Below are 20,321 nucleotides of genomic sequence, written 5' to 3'. Positions count from 1 at the left end.
CCTTAAATAATCAAAACATTGAGGATTTATTCAGTTGCGGTAAGAAGAACAGAAATAAGGAAATAGAGACTTGTGGAAATAGAGCATCATCTACATCACACGTAAACAGAAGAAGTGCATCACGAAACAGGAAGTCTAGAAGCGTAGAGAGGACTGATAAGAAAAGTAACTCATCAAGTGGGCAGAAGAAATCAGAAATAACAAATAGAAGAATTGATGAGCTTACGGGAGTGAATGATATTAGAGCATACCTAAGTAAACTAGAGAACACTGTTTTCACAGATCCCTTTAGAAGAAAGAAGAGTGAAGAAGGAAAACCTAGTATGGAAGAAGAAGCTGGAACCAGTGAAGATGCTGTTTGGGGAGCTGGGGCACAGACTGAGAGAACGACCAGTGAGGGTAGGCTGATGCGCGCAAGTGAAAACTCAACAAGGAGAAGCGATTGTGGATCAACCGGCAAAGTCAGCGCAAGTGAAGATCAATTTATAAGATTGCCACATGCCGTTGGTAGTCCGGGGTGCGCAAGAGGAAGTGCTACAATATGGAGGAACTGTGCGTTACCGACCGATGGAGTAGGAGAAGGTGACGAACAGTTATTAAGAGGTAAATTGACAAATAGAAACTCTATCAGAAATAAAGTAGATTCAATCAAAACTATAGATACTGAACGAAACTACCTACTAAGAGATAGGCATCAGCAAAGACTAAATTTTCCTAAAATTAGAAACACTTATTATTAATTAAATTAGATAAGCAAACATGTTTTGAAAATAAGATAGAATTACGTCAAGGTTTTAAAATAATAAAAATTGAAAATAGAGAATTAAGGCAGTTATTAATGTATTCAGATAGCTATATTATTTAGTAAAGGTTCAGAAGATAATTTTGACTTTATAAATTGCTTTACTAATATGTCTTAATTTCAATAATAATGCATTTATAATAAATTTAGTAGGCATTATAATAGTAATTAATTGATAATGAGTACATGCGACACAATAATGAAACTAAATTGAGGTTGATTATGTAAGCAACTTGTCAAGTTTGTTTTTAAGCGGGTATGTGATAGTCTTCATTGAAGTTACGCAAACGTTTCTGCTGACAAGGAAATATTGTAAGAAATAAAGACAACCTACATATAGAATGTATCGAGTCAGCTAATTCAGGTTCATGACTTACAGTATGTCGACATCTGATCACCTAATTGGAATAATAAGTTATTATTAAAATAAGACCTAAATAATTACAATTAAATTGTGATAAGGAGCAGATAAAATAAGGTTTTATGTCTTAATGGTTATCACGATTGGTTTAAACATGCACTAAAACCAGACGTAAGTGCAAGTTTGAACCAATAAATTATTGAGATTTGCGATAAAATAATGAGTCTAGGAAATTGTATATTTAGTATGTAGAACTACATTTGTTTATAGATCTTTTGTTATATTATTAAGTTTTGTACTTGTGAACTATATCAATAAATCAATAAATCAATATGACTTTCTCAACAATATTTCACACGAGTTTTTTACTCATATATTTCAAGCAGATAGACGATTTATCGTGAACAGAATGGCGTAGGATAAGCTACGTTTCAACATGAATTATGACTTAATATTAATACTTGAATTAATTGCACCTATCCCTATGAAAACATGAATCTGTGGAAAGATGTTCATGAGAAAACAGTTACTGCAATTGGAAAATATTTCTTACTGCGAGCCATAAGGAGCATATATATATATATATATATATATATATATATATATATATATATATATATATATATATATATATATGATTCTATCGAAATATTGCGGAAATCTGACAATGCAAATTTAGAAAGTAAATATAAAATATGCAAAATATAAAATCAAAATTTTTTTTCATATACATAAAATTAGTGTAGAAAGCAAGAAACAAAACACCTTCACAATTCAACAATGGTCTTGACTTACCACACTATGTGTATTTGGTTTAATAAATGACATGAATAAACTTGCATTGCTATTACAACAGATGATAGATTTTGGCAATCACGATATTTGAGATATGTTGAAAAGCACGCTAAGCATATTAGTTTAATTTTTAATCCCCGATAAAATTTGAAAATGATTACAAAATGCGAAATGTATGTGTTTCTTCCATTTTCCTTGTCTTTATCATATTCAGTGACAGATGACTATAAAAAAGATTATTATGGGAAGACCTCTTTTATAAATAGAGTATTCTGTCACGTGACATTATAGTTTACGGTAACGGTATCGAATACGGTAAGTAGAATAGCGAGATTTGCCATGACAATAATAATTTGCCTTCATTGTCACAGAATGCGACAAAAACGAGGAATAATTTAGAAAAGCATACATTTCGCATTTTGCATTTTATCGTGGATTAAAAAACTACAGTAATGTACTTAACATGCTTTTAAACATGAAATTACTTACTAGGCACCATTTGGGTACACTTCGCATTTATAGTGATTGCGAAAATCTACCATCTGTAATGATTACTATGCATTTTTATTCATGTTATAATTATATTACATATACTGTGCATAATGTGATAAGCTACGACGCCGTGGATTCTAATAGAAGGGCGGTACGCAGAAACTTGGCAACGTGTGTCAGGCATGAGCGCGTTCGAAGGAATCACGCAGTGTACACGATTTAAGGCTTGCTCTCGCGTATTGAAGGGTAGTTAAAATTTATACTCAGTTATTCTTCGTAAACCTAGGCATATAAAGAGTCAACCGTGGATTTCCAAAATGCTCCCCAGAAACATTTGAAAGAGCAGAAGTTATAGAACCAGAAAGGAACGAAATAGCAGATGTAGCCTACTGATAACTCCGTTTTTAGAGCTATCCAAGACCCTGATAATTTTAACTTTGAAGATGATACGTCCAGCCTCCAGAACATTCCAGCTTATGCCTCTTTGAAAGGTACCCTTAACGTTACATTGCTCACGTTGTATTGATTACTTGGTAGGAAGAGAAACCAACAATCAATATATTTATTTTGACATATTGATTCTAAAAGGACTTACATCGTTTACAAAGTAGCATCACTACACAAGACTGTTTTATAGAATAACTTCAACAACTTCTTTTAATGTCCAAATTTTACAAAGTTCTCTTCCTTAACACCGTTTGGAAAGAATGCATTTACAATGCAATACGTAATAGTTTCAATATAAAATACAAAATCTACAATTTTCGTCCAAAATTTAAGAATTTTAAATGACATAAACACGTTTACAATACCATTATCTGTACAGAATTTAGTCCCATTAGGGCTAAGATTTCCGAAATTAATTTTTTTAAATATATTTTATATTGACGCCATTAAAAAGTATCCTTGTCACAGAGTTTTCAAATTTATGAATTCATATTTGAGTAGGTCAGTCATAGGGCATGGTGACTGACATTTTAGTCAAAAATGAGATCTGCAGCGTATGTAGCATCTTACATTCTGCGTCTAACAATATAATATAATATAATATAATATAATATAATATAATATAATATAATATAGTATGATATATATGGTATAATATGGTATAATATAATATAATATAATATAATATAATATATAATATAATATAATATAATATAATATAATATAATATAATATAATATAATATAATATAATATAATATAATATAATATAATATAATATAATATAATATAATATAATGTAATGTAATGCAATGTAATGTAATGTAATGTAATATAATATAATATAATATAATATAATATAATATAATATAATATAATATAATATAATATAATATAATATAGTATGATATATATGGTATAATATGGTATAATATGATATAATATAATGTAATGTAATATATATGGTATAATATGGTATAACATGATATAATTTAATATAATATAATATAATGTAATATAATATAATATAATATAATATAATATAATATAATATAATGTAATGTAATATATATGGTATAATATGATATAATATGATATGATATAATTTAATATAATATAATATAGTATGATATATATGGTATAATATGGTATAATATGATATAATATAATATAATATAATATAATATAATATAATGTAATGTAATATATATGGTATAATATGATATAATATGATATGATATAATTTAATATAATATAATATAGTATGATATATATGGTATAATATGGTATAATATGATATAATATAATATAATATAATATAATATAATATAATGTAATGTAATATATATGGTATAATATGATATAATATGATATGATATAATTTAATATAATATAATATAGTATGATATATATGGTATAATATGGTATAATATGATATAATATAATATAATATAGTATGATATATATGGTATAATATGGTATAATATGATATAATATAATATAATGTAATGTAATATAATATAGTATGATATATATGGTATAATATGATATAATTTAATATAATATAATATAATATAATATAATATAATATAGTATGATATATATGATATAATATAATATAATATAATATAATATAATATAATATAATATAATATAATATAATATATATAATATAGTATGATATATATGGTATAATATGGTATAATATGATATAATATAATATAATATAATATAATATCATCATCATCATCCTTCACGAATTAGGCCTCTGTAGACCTGTTTCGGCCCCATAATATAATATAATATAATATAATATAATATAATATAATATAATATAATATAATATAATATAATATAATATAATATAATATAATATAATATAATGTAATGTAATGTAATATATATATTGTATAATATGATATAATATAATATAATAATAATAATAATAATAATAATAACAATTTATTGCAGGTACACATAATTGCTTTTATATATGAAATACTCTACATAAAAATTAATGACATATTCGTGCTCAGGGGGCATTCCACGTAATGTTAAGGCAGTGTATTAAATAACAGAGAAAAACAGATAGCACAATAATTGAACTATAAATTTTCTGTCTAAGCACGAATTTTTAATTGATTTTTTTTAAATTAGGATCATTAGCAAATTATATGTTGGGAATTTTGGTATTATCATGTTATAAAGCTGTAGACCGAATTATATGACACAGTTGTAGCACAGTCTAGTACAGCAGTTCCCAAACTTTTTCAGCCACGGAGCCCTTTTTGAAGCAAAAGTTTTTCGTGGAGCCCCAAAAAATGTTTAGTTTTTAGTTAGGCTATATCTGTCTATGTTCTATGAAGCATATTACACATGATACGTATATGAAAATTTAAATAATAAGATATATTAATAAAGGAAACAATAGTAAAAATGTACTGGAGATAATGTTATTTAAATCTACAAAATGTTATAACTAGTTAAAATATTTAAAAAATGTTACAATGTTGCATGTACACTCGAAGTTAATGTGAAGAATGTGCCTGTTTCTTGCGGCAGAGTTTGTCACTGTCCGTTGTCACAGAAGTGAGTTTGAAGACGTACGAGTATATCGTCTTCTGCGTCCAAATAAGCTCGATATTTTGTTTTTGTAGCCGTGCACCTCGAAAAGGCCGATTCATAGAGATACGTAGTATCAAAAGGCAGTAAGATAAATCTAACTTTTGAACTTAATATCAAAAAATCCTCCCCTAACTGAGCCCAAAATTCCGGAAGTGATTTGCTTTTAAATGATGCCTGACAGTGGCTGTCAGAAACCATCTCTATAAGGACCTCATATTCTTCCGCAGTGAGAGCTGCTGGTTTTGACTCCACTGGAAATGGATCTACAATCCACTCAAACTTCTTTCGAATCGATTCCTGAGTGTCCCTTGGCAAGTATGAATTCATATTTTGAAGCAAACTGTCGAGGTGTTCTTTTACTATTGCTATGAATGAGTCATTAATTGTTGTGTTATTTTCTTCTATAAAGTTTTAAATCAATTATTCTCGACGCTTTCTATGTAGAATGCTATCTTTTTCTTCAGCGCGCCAATTTTGTCATTAGCATTGAATATAGTCTTCCGTTTACCTTGTATGGATGTGTTGAATTCGTGAATTTTGAAAAAAAATGTCTGGCAAGTAACATAATTTGCACAACCATTCCTGATCATTCAAATAATCTGCTAGCAAACTGTTTTGGTCATTCAAAAGTGAAAAAACTTCCGTTCAAAGTTCAAATAAACGGGACAACGCTTTATCACGCACAACCATGGCAATTCTGTGTGTAATATCAATGACTTGTTTAGGCCTAGACTCTCATATCTTCGCACAGGACACTGAGTAGCCTACATTGCGAAGATCGTGCCTTAACAATGTTGATAATTTTGATGACGTTGTGTAGTACTTGCTTTAATAGCGCTGGCATATTTTTCGTTGCGAGAGTGTGTTGGTGTAGTGCACAATGACTACTTGTGCAGGTTTTTTTTTTTTTTTTTTTAATTTTCTTGATCCTTGTAACAGCGTAAGAAACGGGACCTACCATAACCTTTGCACCATCTGTTTACACGTCAATGCAATTGTCCCAAAGTTTTAAATGAAATTTCAGTAACGCTTGTAGAGGATGGCAATGATTTGCAGAACAAAATATCTTCATGAAAGCATCTGAAAATTCATACCGCACAAACATCATTAACATAGCTAATCCGGCAACGTCCATGGATTCGTCAAGTTGTAGCGAAAATTTCATTTGACTGATATAGGAAATTATGATATTTTTAACATCGTTTGATAGATTCTGTATTCGATTACGCACAGTGATATTTCATAAGGGCATACGGGAAATCAAGTTTGCAGTTTTTTTCGTCCACCATGCACTTCACTACCTTCACTAATAGTGGTTTCATAAGAGTTTCAGCAAGAGTGAGGTTTACCAGCAAGAGCCAGGTCATGAATATTCAAGTACGTCGCTTCCAGTGCCTTCTCGTTATTTGTTTTTTACATGAGATAAAAATATTGCCTGAACTGCGTGGAGTTCGTCAGTTTTTCTTTTAAAGTACCTAGTCTGCAGTTTCATTTGCGAAGTCAGGATGAGTTTCGAAATGCCGCCTCTAAGCTTTGCATTGGTTAAAACTTTGTTACATATCTCACACTGTGGACGTCCATCAGCAAACTCAGGGAATCCCATGTTCAAATATGAATCGCAATATTTTCGTTTTTTAATTCCTTTCGGTACTTTTACACAAGACGTTGTAGACTCTGAAGCTGGATCATGTCCAACAGATTCCAAACTCAATCTCAAGGAATTCGCATTATCTTCTTTCAAAGTAAGGTTACACATGTTACTATCTCCCTTCAACTGAGCACTGATTGATAACTGATGACTCTCTGGTCCGTCTTAAGCCACAGTTCCATTTCAACGAAAGTTTAGCTAACACTTCTGCAATCAAATTAACATGCAGGTATATATATATATATATATATATATATATATATATATATATATATATATATATATATTTTGAGGCAACATAACAGTCAATAGATTGTAGATTCCACGTATCACGATTAACAAACGCTGCCTGCTTGGTATAAAAAAAACATAAAATAAATTTGAGAATCATAGAGTACTTGGCAAGCAAGAAAGATCGAGATAGTTCCAGTAACGAGTAGATCTATTATTGGTGCTTCTATTCTAGAAAGAAAACGCAAACTATTTTCTGAGAAAGTATTTTCACTTGGTGGAAGTAGTTTGCGTTTTCCTAGCTAGAGACTAGATGGAAGCAGAAATTTTTGTCATCTTCATAACTGCCCCGGACTGAGCCCCTGAGAATCAGTTGCGGAGCCCCAGGGGCTCCGCGGAGCACACTTTGGGAACCGCTGGTCTAGTATATACAGTCACGAAGCTCAATACCTAGTAAATATGCAAACATTAGATAGTTGCTCACCACTAGGATGGCTAATATCGCCTCATTACAGGCAATGCAAAATAGTACCGTCACAGTCTATTGTTTCTAGCACCCTCAAAACTCAAGCTTCGTGACTGTATATAGTGGACTGTGGTTGTAGCATTAGCTTCTGTCAATGTTGTCTGAACTTGGTTTTATATTTATGTGAATATGAATTAAATATATTTCAGTTTTTATGTACGAAATACCATAAGACATTATTATAAATTTGATGGAAATAAAATGCTTTAAATTGTGAATACAACAGTTCTAAGAGCAGTGCAGTATTTAGCTTTCCAACATCTCAACAGATGGCAGGAGTATATAGATTTTACTTTCCTGGTAACATACATAGTAGCCATACACAGGCAGATTACATCCCGATATCTTAGGTGTTGTTTTATATAAATTATTTAAATTCCATTCGTACGCTAGTTATATATTAACCATCAGTCCAAGAGAATCATTCACACAAATATTTAAGAAACAGGACATTACTAATTCGCAGATTTATGAAACAATTTTAAGAATCATTCCTTTAAACAGAATATTAAAAACAAAATATGGTACATCATTCCTTTAAACAGAATATTAAAAACAAAATATGGTACATCATTCCTTTAAACAGAATATTAAAAACAAAATACGGTACAGATATAGCTATAAGCACATTCACTGATACTTTACAAGACGCTTTGAAAACAGCTATCCACTACCGGTATCCTGTACACATTCAGTATAAAAATCATGAACTAGAACAACTCTTACAACGTGAAAGAGTTCTGAGACGCGGATGGGAGAAATATAAATTTTTAAAGTAGGCAAAATAAATTTAAATCGTATACAGAAGGAAACTGAAAATTTATTAATTGGCATCAGACAAATTTCGTTTGAAGACGAAATACTTTAAACTATGGAAACTTAGTCACGATGGTATACGAATGAGTGAAAGATGCCATGGATTGCACTACTACTTTGTTAATGTGAGTTAAGAGAAAAATTGACTAGAGCAGCGTTTTTCAAACTATGGTCCACGGACCACCTGTGGTCCTGAGGTCTGCCTTTCTGGTCCTTCAAAAAGGACAGAAGAAAAAAATAAAACTCATACGAATTGCGTGTCACACTAAAGCTGAAAATCTCAGACTTTGGAAATGACACATGGGAATCGGCTTTCACTTTTTTTTCCAGTACTGACATTTTATGAAATTTATTACCCTTTCTGTCTACCGACTTCCCACTCTACTCTCAGCAACAAAAGAGGGATTTAAAGTACTATGAACGTGGTGTTTCTCGCTATCTTTTCCCTGCACATCAGTTGATGACATGTGGCTAAGTACATTGGCATATCTTTCAGATGTATTCTCAAAACTAAACGAACTAAATCTCTATCTACAAGGTAATTCTTTGACAGTTCTCAATGCGCATGAGAAAATAAAGATGTTCGAGAGGAAACTTGGTTTGTAGGTCAGTTCCGTAAAACAGGGGATTTTTTTTCACTATTTCCAACCCCAGAGTTTTTTTTTGGTTGAAAATGATTTCGTTATTGAAAAACAATTGTGCAATGACATATGTTCGCATCTCGAAACTCTGAGGTCACAATTTGAAACTTATTTTTCAAGTAAATATGACGAATTTTCATGTGTTCGTGATCCATTACACTGCGGTATTGAAAATAACAAACTTTCATTGAGTGAAAGAGAACAGTCAATTGAACTCTCGAATGACACCGGACTTAAAATGAAATTCCAAGCGGAAGGTATGGTTAATTTCTGGACCTCATCACATGTGAAAAGAGAATACAGTGAACTGTACAATGGTGCTTTACAGATTATAATTCAGTTTGCTTCTACGTATCTGTGTGAGGAAGGGTTTTCATCACTAACTCTAATAAAAACAAAGTACCGAAACCGACTCTATGTATGTGACGATCTCCAACTTAAGCTTACCAGTATACATCCAAATATAGAACAACTGTGCAAGAATCGGAAGGCTTATCCATCTCATTAATGCGAGTACCACATTAATGTGTAAGCCGACAAATCACGGGTCGGGAACTCATAATAAAGGAACTATCCCCGGTCGTGGAGCTTGAATTTAATTAAAATTCATGTCCAAGGTAATTTTCGTTCGTTAAGAAATGTGGTGATAGTCTCTCGTTTCGCTATTTCCTTGTTTACGAAATATGCTGACTTGAAAATCGTTGCTACTTATGCCGCTTCTTGCGCGCACTCAGTTCTTCATAGCTCCGCGACACCGTTAATGCTCTAGCCCAGCGTTTCTCAAGCGTTTTTGAAGTGGGGACCACTTTTTTAAGTCAGAACAGTTCCGCGGACCACTTTACTCTTGTTCCCTTCGAGATCAAATTTATCATTTTCGTAGGGTATTTTAATACCAATATATTTATATTTTAAAATAGAATTAATTAATTAAAATTAATTTAATTCATTTCATTTTATATTAGTATTAACTTGCTTCCTGTGTTAAAAACTTTGTAGTTTACTTTGATACGCATTTAAACTGGAATAACCAAGTAACCCATATTACCAAAAAAAGTGCTTTCCATACTACATTCCTTAAACAGCATTCGAAAATTCCTTCCGCTATCATTCAAGAAAATACTAGTGGAAACACTAGTAATGCCCCACTTCGATTATTGTGATTTTCTACTGACTGACCTCAATGTCAACCAGTCGCAAAGATTACAACGTGTTCATAATTCTTGTGTTCGCTTCGTCTGCGATGTCCGTCGCGCTGACCACATCACCCCGTCCTTCCAAACTCTAAACTGGCTACGGCTTAACGAACGTAGAAATTTTTATTCTCTTGTTCTCCTTTTCCAAGTCCTTCACACCTCTACACCTACCTACCTTGCCTCCCGTTTCAGTTACCTGTCATCATATCATAATCTCTTCACACGCACGCAAAATAACCGCATACTAGCCATACCAACACATAAGACATCATCGTATTCATCATCATACACAATCTCGCTCTCGCGCTTGTGGAATAACCTACCCAGTGACATCAGAGACTGTCGGAATTTAGTAGCGTTCAAAAGCAAACTTATTAAGCATTTTCTTACTGCGTAGAGTAGGTTTACTTTTTATTTAATTAATAGCAAAAATTTCTCTCTTCTTAACTTTTACAATAAACTGTCTAGCTTTTATTAATCAGTCAATCTTTTAGTACTTTGATTTTTATTGTATTTGTAAATTTAATATTAATTGTAATTATAATTGTAATTGTATTCTTAATATAGTAGTAGGCCTGATGGCCTTATCTCTACCAGATTAAATAAATAAATAAATAAATAAATGAACGAACGAACGAATAAATGAATGAATAAATAAATAAATAAATAAATAAATAAATAAATAAATGAACGAACGAACGAACGAACAAATGAATAAATAAATAAATAAATAAATAAATAAATAAATAAATAAATAAATAAATAAATAAATAAATAAATAAATAAACGAACGAACGAATAAATGAATGAATGAATAAATAAATAAATAAATGAACGAACGAACGAACGAATAAATGAATGAATGAATAAATAAATAAATAAATAAATAAATAAATAAATGAACGAACGAACGAATAAATGAATGAATGAATAAATAAATAAATAAATAAATAAATAAATAAATAAATAAATAAATAAATGAACGAACGAACGAATAAATGAATGAATAAATAAATAAATAAATAAATAAATAAATAAATAAATAAACCAATACAAAAATTTATTTTCGTTTTTTAATAAATCAAGGCTATTAGAGTTTGGATAATCTTGAATTTATTAACTAAACAAAATAAATAAATATTGGTACCGGTACTCACATTAATGAGATGGATAAGCCTGCCCATTCTTGCACAGTTGTTCTATATTTGGATGTATGCTGGTAAGCTTAAGTCGGAGATGGTCACATACATAGAGTCGATTTTGGTACTTTGTTTTTATTAGAATTAGTGATGAAAAACCCTTCCTCACACAGATACGTAGAAGCAAACTGAATTATAATCTGTAAAGCACCATTGTACAGTTCACTATATTCTCTATTCACTTGTGATGAGGTCCAGAAATTAACCATACCTTCCGCTTGGAATTTCATTTTAAGTCCGGTGTCATTCGAGAGTTCAGTTAACTGTTCTCTTTCACTCAATGAAAGTTTGTTAGTTTCAATATCGCAGTGAAAGTGATCATGAACTCGTGAAAATTCGTCATATTTATTTGGAAAATGTTTCAAATTGTGACCTCAGAGTTTCGAGATGCGAACATATATCATTGCACAATTGTTTTCCAATATCGAAATCATTTTCAACCAAAAAAAAAAAAAAAAAAAACTCTAGGGCTGGAAATAGTGAAAAAATCCTCTGTGTTACGGAACTGACCCACAAACCAAGTTTCCTCTCGAACATCTTTATTTTCTCATGTGCATTGAGAACTGTCAAAGAATTACCTTGTAGAGAGAGATTCAGTTCGTTTAGTTTAGAGAATACATCTGGAAGATATGCCAATGTACTTAGCCACATGTCATCAGCTGATGTGCAGGGAAAAGATGGCGAGAAACACCACGTTCATAGTGCTTTAAATTCCTCTTTTGTTGCTGAGAGTAGAGTGGGAAGTCAGTAGACAGAAAGGGTAATAAATTTCATAAAATTTCAGTACTGGAAAAAAAAGTCAAAGCCGATTCACATGCGTCATTTCCAAAGTCTGAGATTTTCAGCTATAGTGTGATGAGCAATTCGTTTGAATTTTATTCTTTCTTCTGTTCTTTTTGAAGGACCACAAAGGCAGACCTCAGGACCACAGGTGGCCAGCGGACCATAGTTTGAGAAACGCTGCTCTAGTCAATTTTTCTCTTAACTCACATTAATACAGTAGTAGTGCAATCCATGGCATCTTTCACTCATTCGTATACCATCCAAATAAATAGGTATGCAGATGGAAGCCTAGGAACGTGATTAGACGTGCTATATCTTCAAGAACCCAAAGAGGACTTTTGGCCTTAAGTAAAACAACGCGTAGACAATTGTCGATGCAAGTAGTTCCGGTAAACTGACGAAAAATCACGTGAGAAGATGGTTAAGAGATGTATTTCTCCCGAATGTTAAGAAAGACATGGTCAGATAGGTGACATATTTACTTTTGAAGGAGTAAACAATACGTTACATTAAGTATCCCTTCAAAAATCTCCAGATTTTTACATTCTTTGTATGTGTATTTTTCTAAGCAATATAAAATTGTAATTCGAAGGCTAGAGGACTATTTCAGACATAAAATTATCTGTATTTTCGTCTAGTGACAAAGAGTAGGCTACTGGGAGAAAAAGTGAAAGCCGATTCCCATGTATCATTTCCAAAGTCTGAGATTTTCAGGTATAGTGTGATAAGCAATTCGTTTGAATTTTATTTTTTCTTCTGTCGTTTTTGAAGAACCAGAAAGGCAGACCTCAGGACCATAGTTTGAGAAACGCTGTAATTAGACCATAAACTTTTGTGTAATTTGGCCCAGGTGGTTGGATGTATCATGAATACTCTTCAGGTCTGCCGAGATAATAACACAATCTTACAATTTTCTTTTTGAGAAGGCTGTAACATTGACTCAATCTGTAGATGTAGAAGTAGGCTAAATAAAATTAAAATATTGCCATAAAAATGACTTATCACCATGGTTACAGTACAAGAAGACACATTATGTCATGTCTTTTGTTTGAACCCAAATGCAATTCTGAAGCAGGACTAAGGCATGGCTCAAATTTCGGCCCGAGATTGTATAATAACTTCATTAAAAAACATTCAAAATTAGCAACTTCCAATAATAAATGATTTAAAAAGCAAGCACTTCAAATAATTTTGAATACTGATTAGTATTCTAATAAATTTTATTCTTTTTAAATATAGGCCTATATTTTCATTTTTGATATTTTCATCTTTTGATATTTCTCTCCTACATTCGATTTTGAAAAAATATATATATAATATATTTTTATACATCTTGATTACACAACTTTTAACACTATATCACTTCGGAAAACGGAAAATAGCCGATAACAGGCTGAAACATGTTAACAACGTAATGTAAAATCTAACACGAGAAAGACACAATACGTTTTCCGAAATATATTTTTGTTATGAATCTTTCAAAATTCAATAAAGGAAATAGAACTAAAAAAATCATTTATTTATATGTATAATTTATTACTTCATTATATTATTGCATAATATTTTGTATTTATTTTACAATTGTATTATTTACTACTTTTTAATTTTGATTTATTATTGTTTAAAGGGGCCATCGCCCCTTGTACTTTCTAGTTAACCTACTTTTCTGTGTATTACCTGATGTAATTTCATTGTATTTCTTGTATTATTATTTTGGCATTTTTCACTTTACTTTTGCTTACTTATATTTCATTAATTAAATTAAACAATTAAATAATTATTTAAGTGTAGGCTTAAGTGTGTAATATTACTTTTTCGTTATTGAATGTAAACTCCACTTCCGGCCATAAGCTTTTGCTTCATCGGGAGTGCCAACTAAAAGTGTACTATTATTATTTCTGAAATAAAATTATTATTATTTTCGTTCAAGTCTCCTAAAGATTATTACTAGCTCAATCTACTTTTTCTTTTTTTTTTATCACCTTCTCAGCGTCTTCTCAGTACGATTTTCACCTGATACGCACAGTCATGTAATTAAACTCCAAATCTTGATTCCTAATTTTTACACGATTCTGATAAAAAATATCGATGCCATCTTACAAGCTGCAATGGTTTATGAACAGGATCTGACAAGAAATATTCTAGAGCTTAGAGGAGAGCTACATATGTCGTCTCATAAAGAGGTGGATTCCAAACTGGCCTAAGTCAAATGAAAATTTATGGGAAAAAGGACAAAAACTGATAAAATAAATCTGATGTCCTTAGATCCGTTTGAAAAAAAGAACATATGCAGACACTGACTTAAGACTTAGGAGAGTTAAATAAACTTGCACAATTATATATAGGTTTGAAAAGGATAAAATAAAACTTGAATAAAACAAGTTAAAATCTAAAAAAAAAAGGGCTTAGGACACTTTGGAATCCACCTCTTCAATTTTGAAAGGAAAAGAAAAAAACCAGACACAGCTATAGAAACTGTGCTGTATACTAGGAGCAATATTTATCCCAATATAAGAGAGCTAGATCATTCCATACAAAATTGTAAGAATATGCCAGCGATGTCATGAATTTTTTTGAGCTTTTAATATAATAATGTTATTATGAAAATAAACTGCCAACTATGACCGCCGTATTTTAGTCATACCGATGACTGTTTAATGGATGGCAGTTACATGTTATCCATCATTTAAAATATTCTAGACACCCTATATGAAGAGTCATCGACACTAAACAGACGCCATTGTAAACCTGAATAACCATATTTTAATACCTTAAAGACTAATCCGAATAATATTAAGGCATGCTCATAAAAACACCTCATTGAAAAAAAGAAATAGTTTTATATTCGAATGCAAAAATTATATTCATGCGAATTTCATTTGTATTAAAGAATAATACATTATGCAACGAGCCTATAATGGTAGTAATTAAGACGCGAGTATGTTTATGAAACGAGTGCAAGCGAGTTTCATAATTTTCATACGAGCTTCTTAATTACCACTATAGGCAAGTTTCATACGACTTTTTATGCTCGACCATATTTCTAACTTGAAATTATTCATAAGTATTCATGTTATTCTTATCTGACTGGGGAGCGGAACTGACCTTGTGCAATATCTCGTAAATTGTGAGATGTGCGCAGACGCGAAAGCATTGATTTTTTCCGAGAAACAAATGTCATTGACCTTGATATAATCTAGAGAGTAAAATAAACATTAATCTTGATATAACCTTGAAATTTATTTAGACATTGAAAAACGAGATGACAAATTGAATTTATTTGAATATTATTTACAGTTAACGCTAATTATTATAGTAACAGAACATAACCTTCTGTGACAGTATTGGATTTCCAGCCTCCGTGACGTTTCGCTAGTTGTCTTTCGATTGCATATCCAAGAATAATCGATACTTGCGCTTTCATATTGCTACAATGGCGTTTTCTGATTGGTGGAACATCTGAACTTTAATGAATAGGTGTACTTTAACGAGGTCCATTAAAGGGCTGCTACCAGGTGTATAATTACTACATTTCGGCATGGTCGAGCATAAAATATTATTCGTAATCCATCTCCCAAGTTTTATGACTTTATCTAAAAAACCTGTGAATATTAATTTTTGTTCCGACGGTTGAAAATCGCTTGCTATGTGTGGCGGTTGCGAGACTTCATAACGATGAGTAATCTCAAACGTCCGTCTCCCTGACCTTGATCGCGCAACATTGTGTACGACGGGAAAGCCTACCTGCCGAGCTCCTTTGTTCTTGTGAGTTATTTTTATCAAAAACTGACATGATATTTAAGTCTACATTCTGAAATTTTCGTAGTGGAATCAATATACCCTAAAGAATTAAACACATGGTTTTTTCGTCTGTAAAAATGAATTGCATTTTGAGTTCTATATTTTTTAAAATTATTTTACGGTGGGTAACTATTTAAAAATTATATATATATATTTTTTATTTTGTTTTAAAGGCATTTATAAACAAGGCTCTCCTTTTTCGAATTGCATTGAAATCATTTTTCCATCTTCCTTTACATAGTAAGAAAACTTCAATGAATAAAACAGTGTTCATTGTTAAACCAATATTTTAAATTATGATTAATGCCAAACTATGAAAGATATAAATATAGTATTGTTTGAAATTAATATTTAGAACATACAAAATAACCCACTACAATATTTTTAACTTTTGAGACATCATGGTTCAAAAACATACTTTTTTGCATGGAATGATCCAGCTGCTCACCATATGGTTTTGTTCCAGCGCGATTCATAATCGATTCTAAACTGCCTGCTCATGCGCAGTAGCTCTACAAGACTAGAACTGATTCTGAACCGATACTGAACTCCCAGGTCCCTGTCCCAACGTGCACTGGGAATTCTGAACTGTTGACGCATGCGCAGATGGTTTAATCTGAAGTTATGGTTAAAATGCTTCGAGACTAGGCAGGTTAAAATAAAAAAAATAGTCATCAACAATGAGATGTGTAAAAACCACTGCCTGCTGCATCACATCCTATGGCTGCTTACACTGCCTGCCCAATCAACATTTATGCGCGAGTAAACGCTAGGTGGCAGGTAGTGACTTTGCATATACTGATAATGTTAATAGCGGTGGGTACTGCCTGCCACCTAGCGACAAAATAACTTTGATTGAGCAGGCAGTTTACGCTGCTACAGGATGCGATCCAGCAGGCAGTGGTAAAAACTTACCTCAGATCGACGATGAACCAGGATAGACAGAATGGTTTGGTATTGTTCAACATTCATCGTAACATTGACGTAAGTCCTGATGACGTCGTAGAATTTTTCGCAAGAAAACATCTCAGACTTCGGCTTCATTAAACTGTAAGTAATATGTAATAAAATTGATTCCCATGTCAGTTCCCATCTCCTTTGGAATTAGGACTAATTGAAGACTTAGAACATAAGAGTGGCAATATTGTTGTGGCTTATTTATTCGTGTTTAATTCAATTTTCTGTATTAGGGTTATAATACTATATTCATTTGTTTATTATTATTAGCTCCTCCCATTACAAAATTCTAGATCCGCATCTGGTCTAAAATATTTACTACTTACTAATATTTACTACTAAATTATTTCGAAGTGGAGAGGTTATAAGGTCACAAATAAAGCGAGTATAAATAACAGCAAGAAAAAAAAAAGATCACAATGTCATGGCCATCTAAACTCATAATAATTAAGAAGTAAGTAGCCATGGAATGGTGGCCTGTTTATTCATGTTCAATATTTCATGGCCGTCTGAACAGGCCATATAGGCCTAATCAACAAAGAGGTCAGGAACAGTTGAAGAATAACAAATTTAATCTTGTTACAATAAATACTACATGTAACTTCACAATAATAAGGGCTAAAATGTAGATATGAAGGCACAGATGCATTATAGGGGCCAATCTCCTTATTGGTTGAATGGTATGAATGCTACTATCGATATATAAATATTTAAAGAAAATAATCTGCCCTCAATGAGGGTGACCATAAAGATCCAGAATAAAAGCACTACAGAATAATTTAGAAAGACAGGAAGGGTGCTATTCATAGACATTTCTCTAGCCCGCGCTAAACAGGATTCATATCATATCATATCGCTGACATTGGTTTATGAATACGAAAAACGTTAGTTCGCTGATCATCCACCGAAAGCCCGCGCTAAGAATGTCTATGAATACGGCCCGAAGTGTTTAGTAAAAAATTCAGAGAAATGCAAACCCAACACAATCATCAATAGCCAAAATATAAATGGTAATGTAATATTTGGATTGAATCCTTAAGTATATCCAACAAAATTTTTTGAATTTAAAAAAATCGGAGTCCGAGTGCTTTTAAAATATCACATGTGAATTTAAGAAGTGTGCCACGTGCACCAAATAAAAGACCAGAAACACTCCACTGACTAGTGGGAAGGTTATATTTCTCACTTAGGTATGGGATGCAGGACTCATAAATGGATTTCTTCTCCTCATCAACGTGTTATGCCTGCAGGGCATCCCTCTCGAACCGGATTGTAGGATCAAGGACTAATCCCTTAGATTGAGTCCTGTGGATGCTACAATATCTGCTCTTCTGTTCCCTTCTTGTTGTTATAATCGACATAAAATATGTTGCCAACTTATAAATTAACAGTCAGTTTCATATTATATATGGAAATAACGGCAATAATGGTAAAATATATTTTCCCTGGACCAGAAATATAATACGAAGTGACTAAAATCACATCAGTAGTAACATAATGTTTAAATTTTTTTATTAATTTTTTTAATTTGATAGTATTTAATGTTTATCGAATATCGAATGCTACAAACGCTAATCGAACCATTACTTCCGCTGAACTTTTTTGCGTATAATGTGTGATGGGTGGCCCCTATAATGCATCTGTTCCAATATGAATGTTAAATTTGTTACTTATTTGTGTTACGTGTCATATTTAAGTAATGAAAGATAGAGGTAATGCATTAATTTCTTACTGAATGAAGTTTGTACATTGAATATTGCATTTTCTTTGGCAGTGCGTAAAATGAATAGCAAGCAGTGCCTAAAGTGAGTACTTACTTTTTACGCACTAGTGTTTTAAAGACCCATTTTAGTCACCGATAAAAGTGGATAAAATGCAACTTTACGCACTATAGTAGAAAAGAAAGTATTTTGTAGTTTTTTCCTCGTATGTGAACCCTTACAATGAATGATCACATTTTCAAGATGATTTAAGTAGTGTATGAATTTACAGTGAATAACATATCAGAACTACAGCTTTCCGTTTAACACTGCAATGAGAATCACAGCCATAGAGGCTTCAATGCACCAAAGAAAACAAACTGAGTAGAAAAAATTTCCAGAATTACGCCCGACTGGGGAAAGTTGTTTGAGAAAGAGGGTATAGGCGATGGGTAGGATACTGTAACTGTGTATAGGCTTAAGTGTTGGGCCACCAATTCCTACACCGCCACGCTAGTGTACAAACTATTGTGTCACGGTGTCTTTTTCCGAATTCCTGCTAGGAGCTCTTGAAATGGTTTCTTAAACATGCGAAAATACTGGAAAAAAAACCCTTTATCGTCCTGTTGTAAATCACCAAACGAAGTATTGAATAGTCCTCCATTCTGCCTTTCCAAAATCAATCGAAGGACCCAGACTGTTCTTCTATTTTTCCGTCTATTCTTTCTCCATGTGAGCAAAGTTTCCAGAAGTATATAGGTCTGGAAGTAAATCCCGAAAAGACAAAGTATATGATTATGTCTCGTGACGAGAATATTGCACGAAATGGAAATATAAAAATTGGAAATTTATCTTTTGAAGAGGTGGAGAAGTTCAAATATCTTGGAGCAACAGTAACAAATATAAATGATACTCGGGAGGAAATTAAACACAGAATAAATATGGGAAATGTCTGTTATTATTTGGTTGAGAAGCTTTTATCATCCAGTCTGCTCAGCGAATAGGGATTATAAAGAATGGACACTTCGCGTCGGTACCTTTGATGTAGCCGGACTGATTTCAATGACCTTCAAGCCAGCTAGAGCGTGAGATTCTGCTTTCTCCCTAGAGTTGGCGCTGACATCACACCAGCTAGCATTCGACACAGCGGAAATATATCACATATAATTAATACATCTAGGTACATTATGTACTCGAATAAAATAAATTGGATCCATAAAATAATAAATCCTTCATTAACTGTAATGTCTAGACTCTAGAGTTCCTTTATAATGAGAGTTGAGACGTTGACCCCAACAACAATTA

The sequence above is a fragment of the Periplaneta americana genome, chromosome 14 (genome assembly GCF_040183065.1).
Source record: "Periplaneta americana isolate PAMFEO1 chromosome 14, P.americana_PAMFEO1_priV1, whole genome shotgun sequence".
In the NCBI taxonomy this organism is placed as follows: Eukaryota; Metazoa; Arthropoda; class Insecta; order Blattodea; family Blattidae; genus Periplaneta; species Periplaneta americana.
This window is presented reverse-complemented; position numbering follows the sequence as displayed.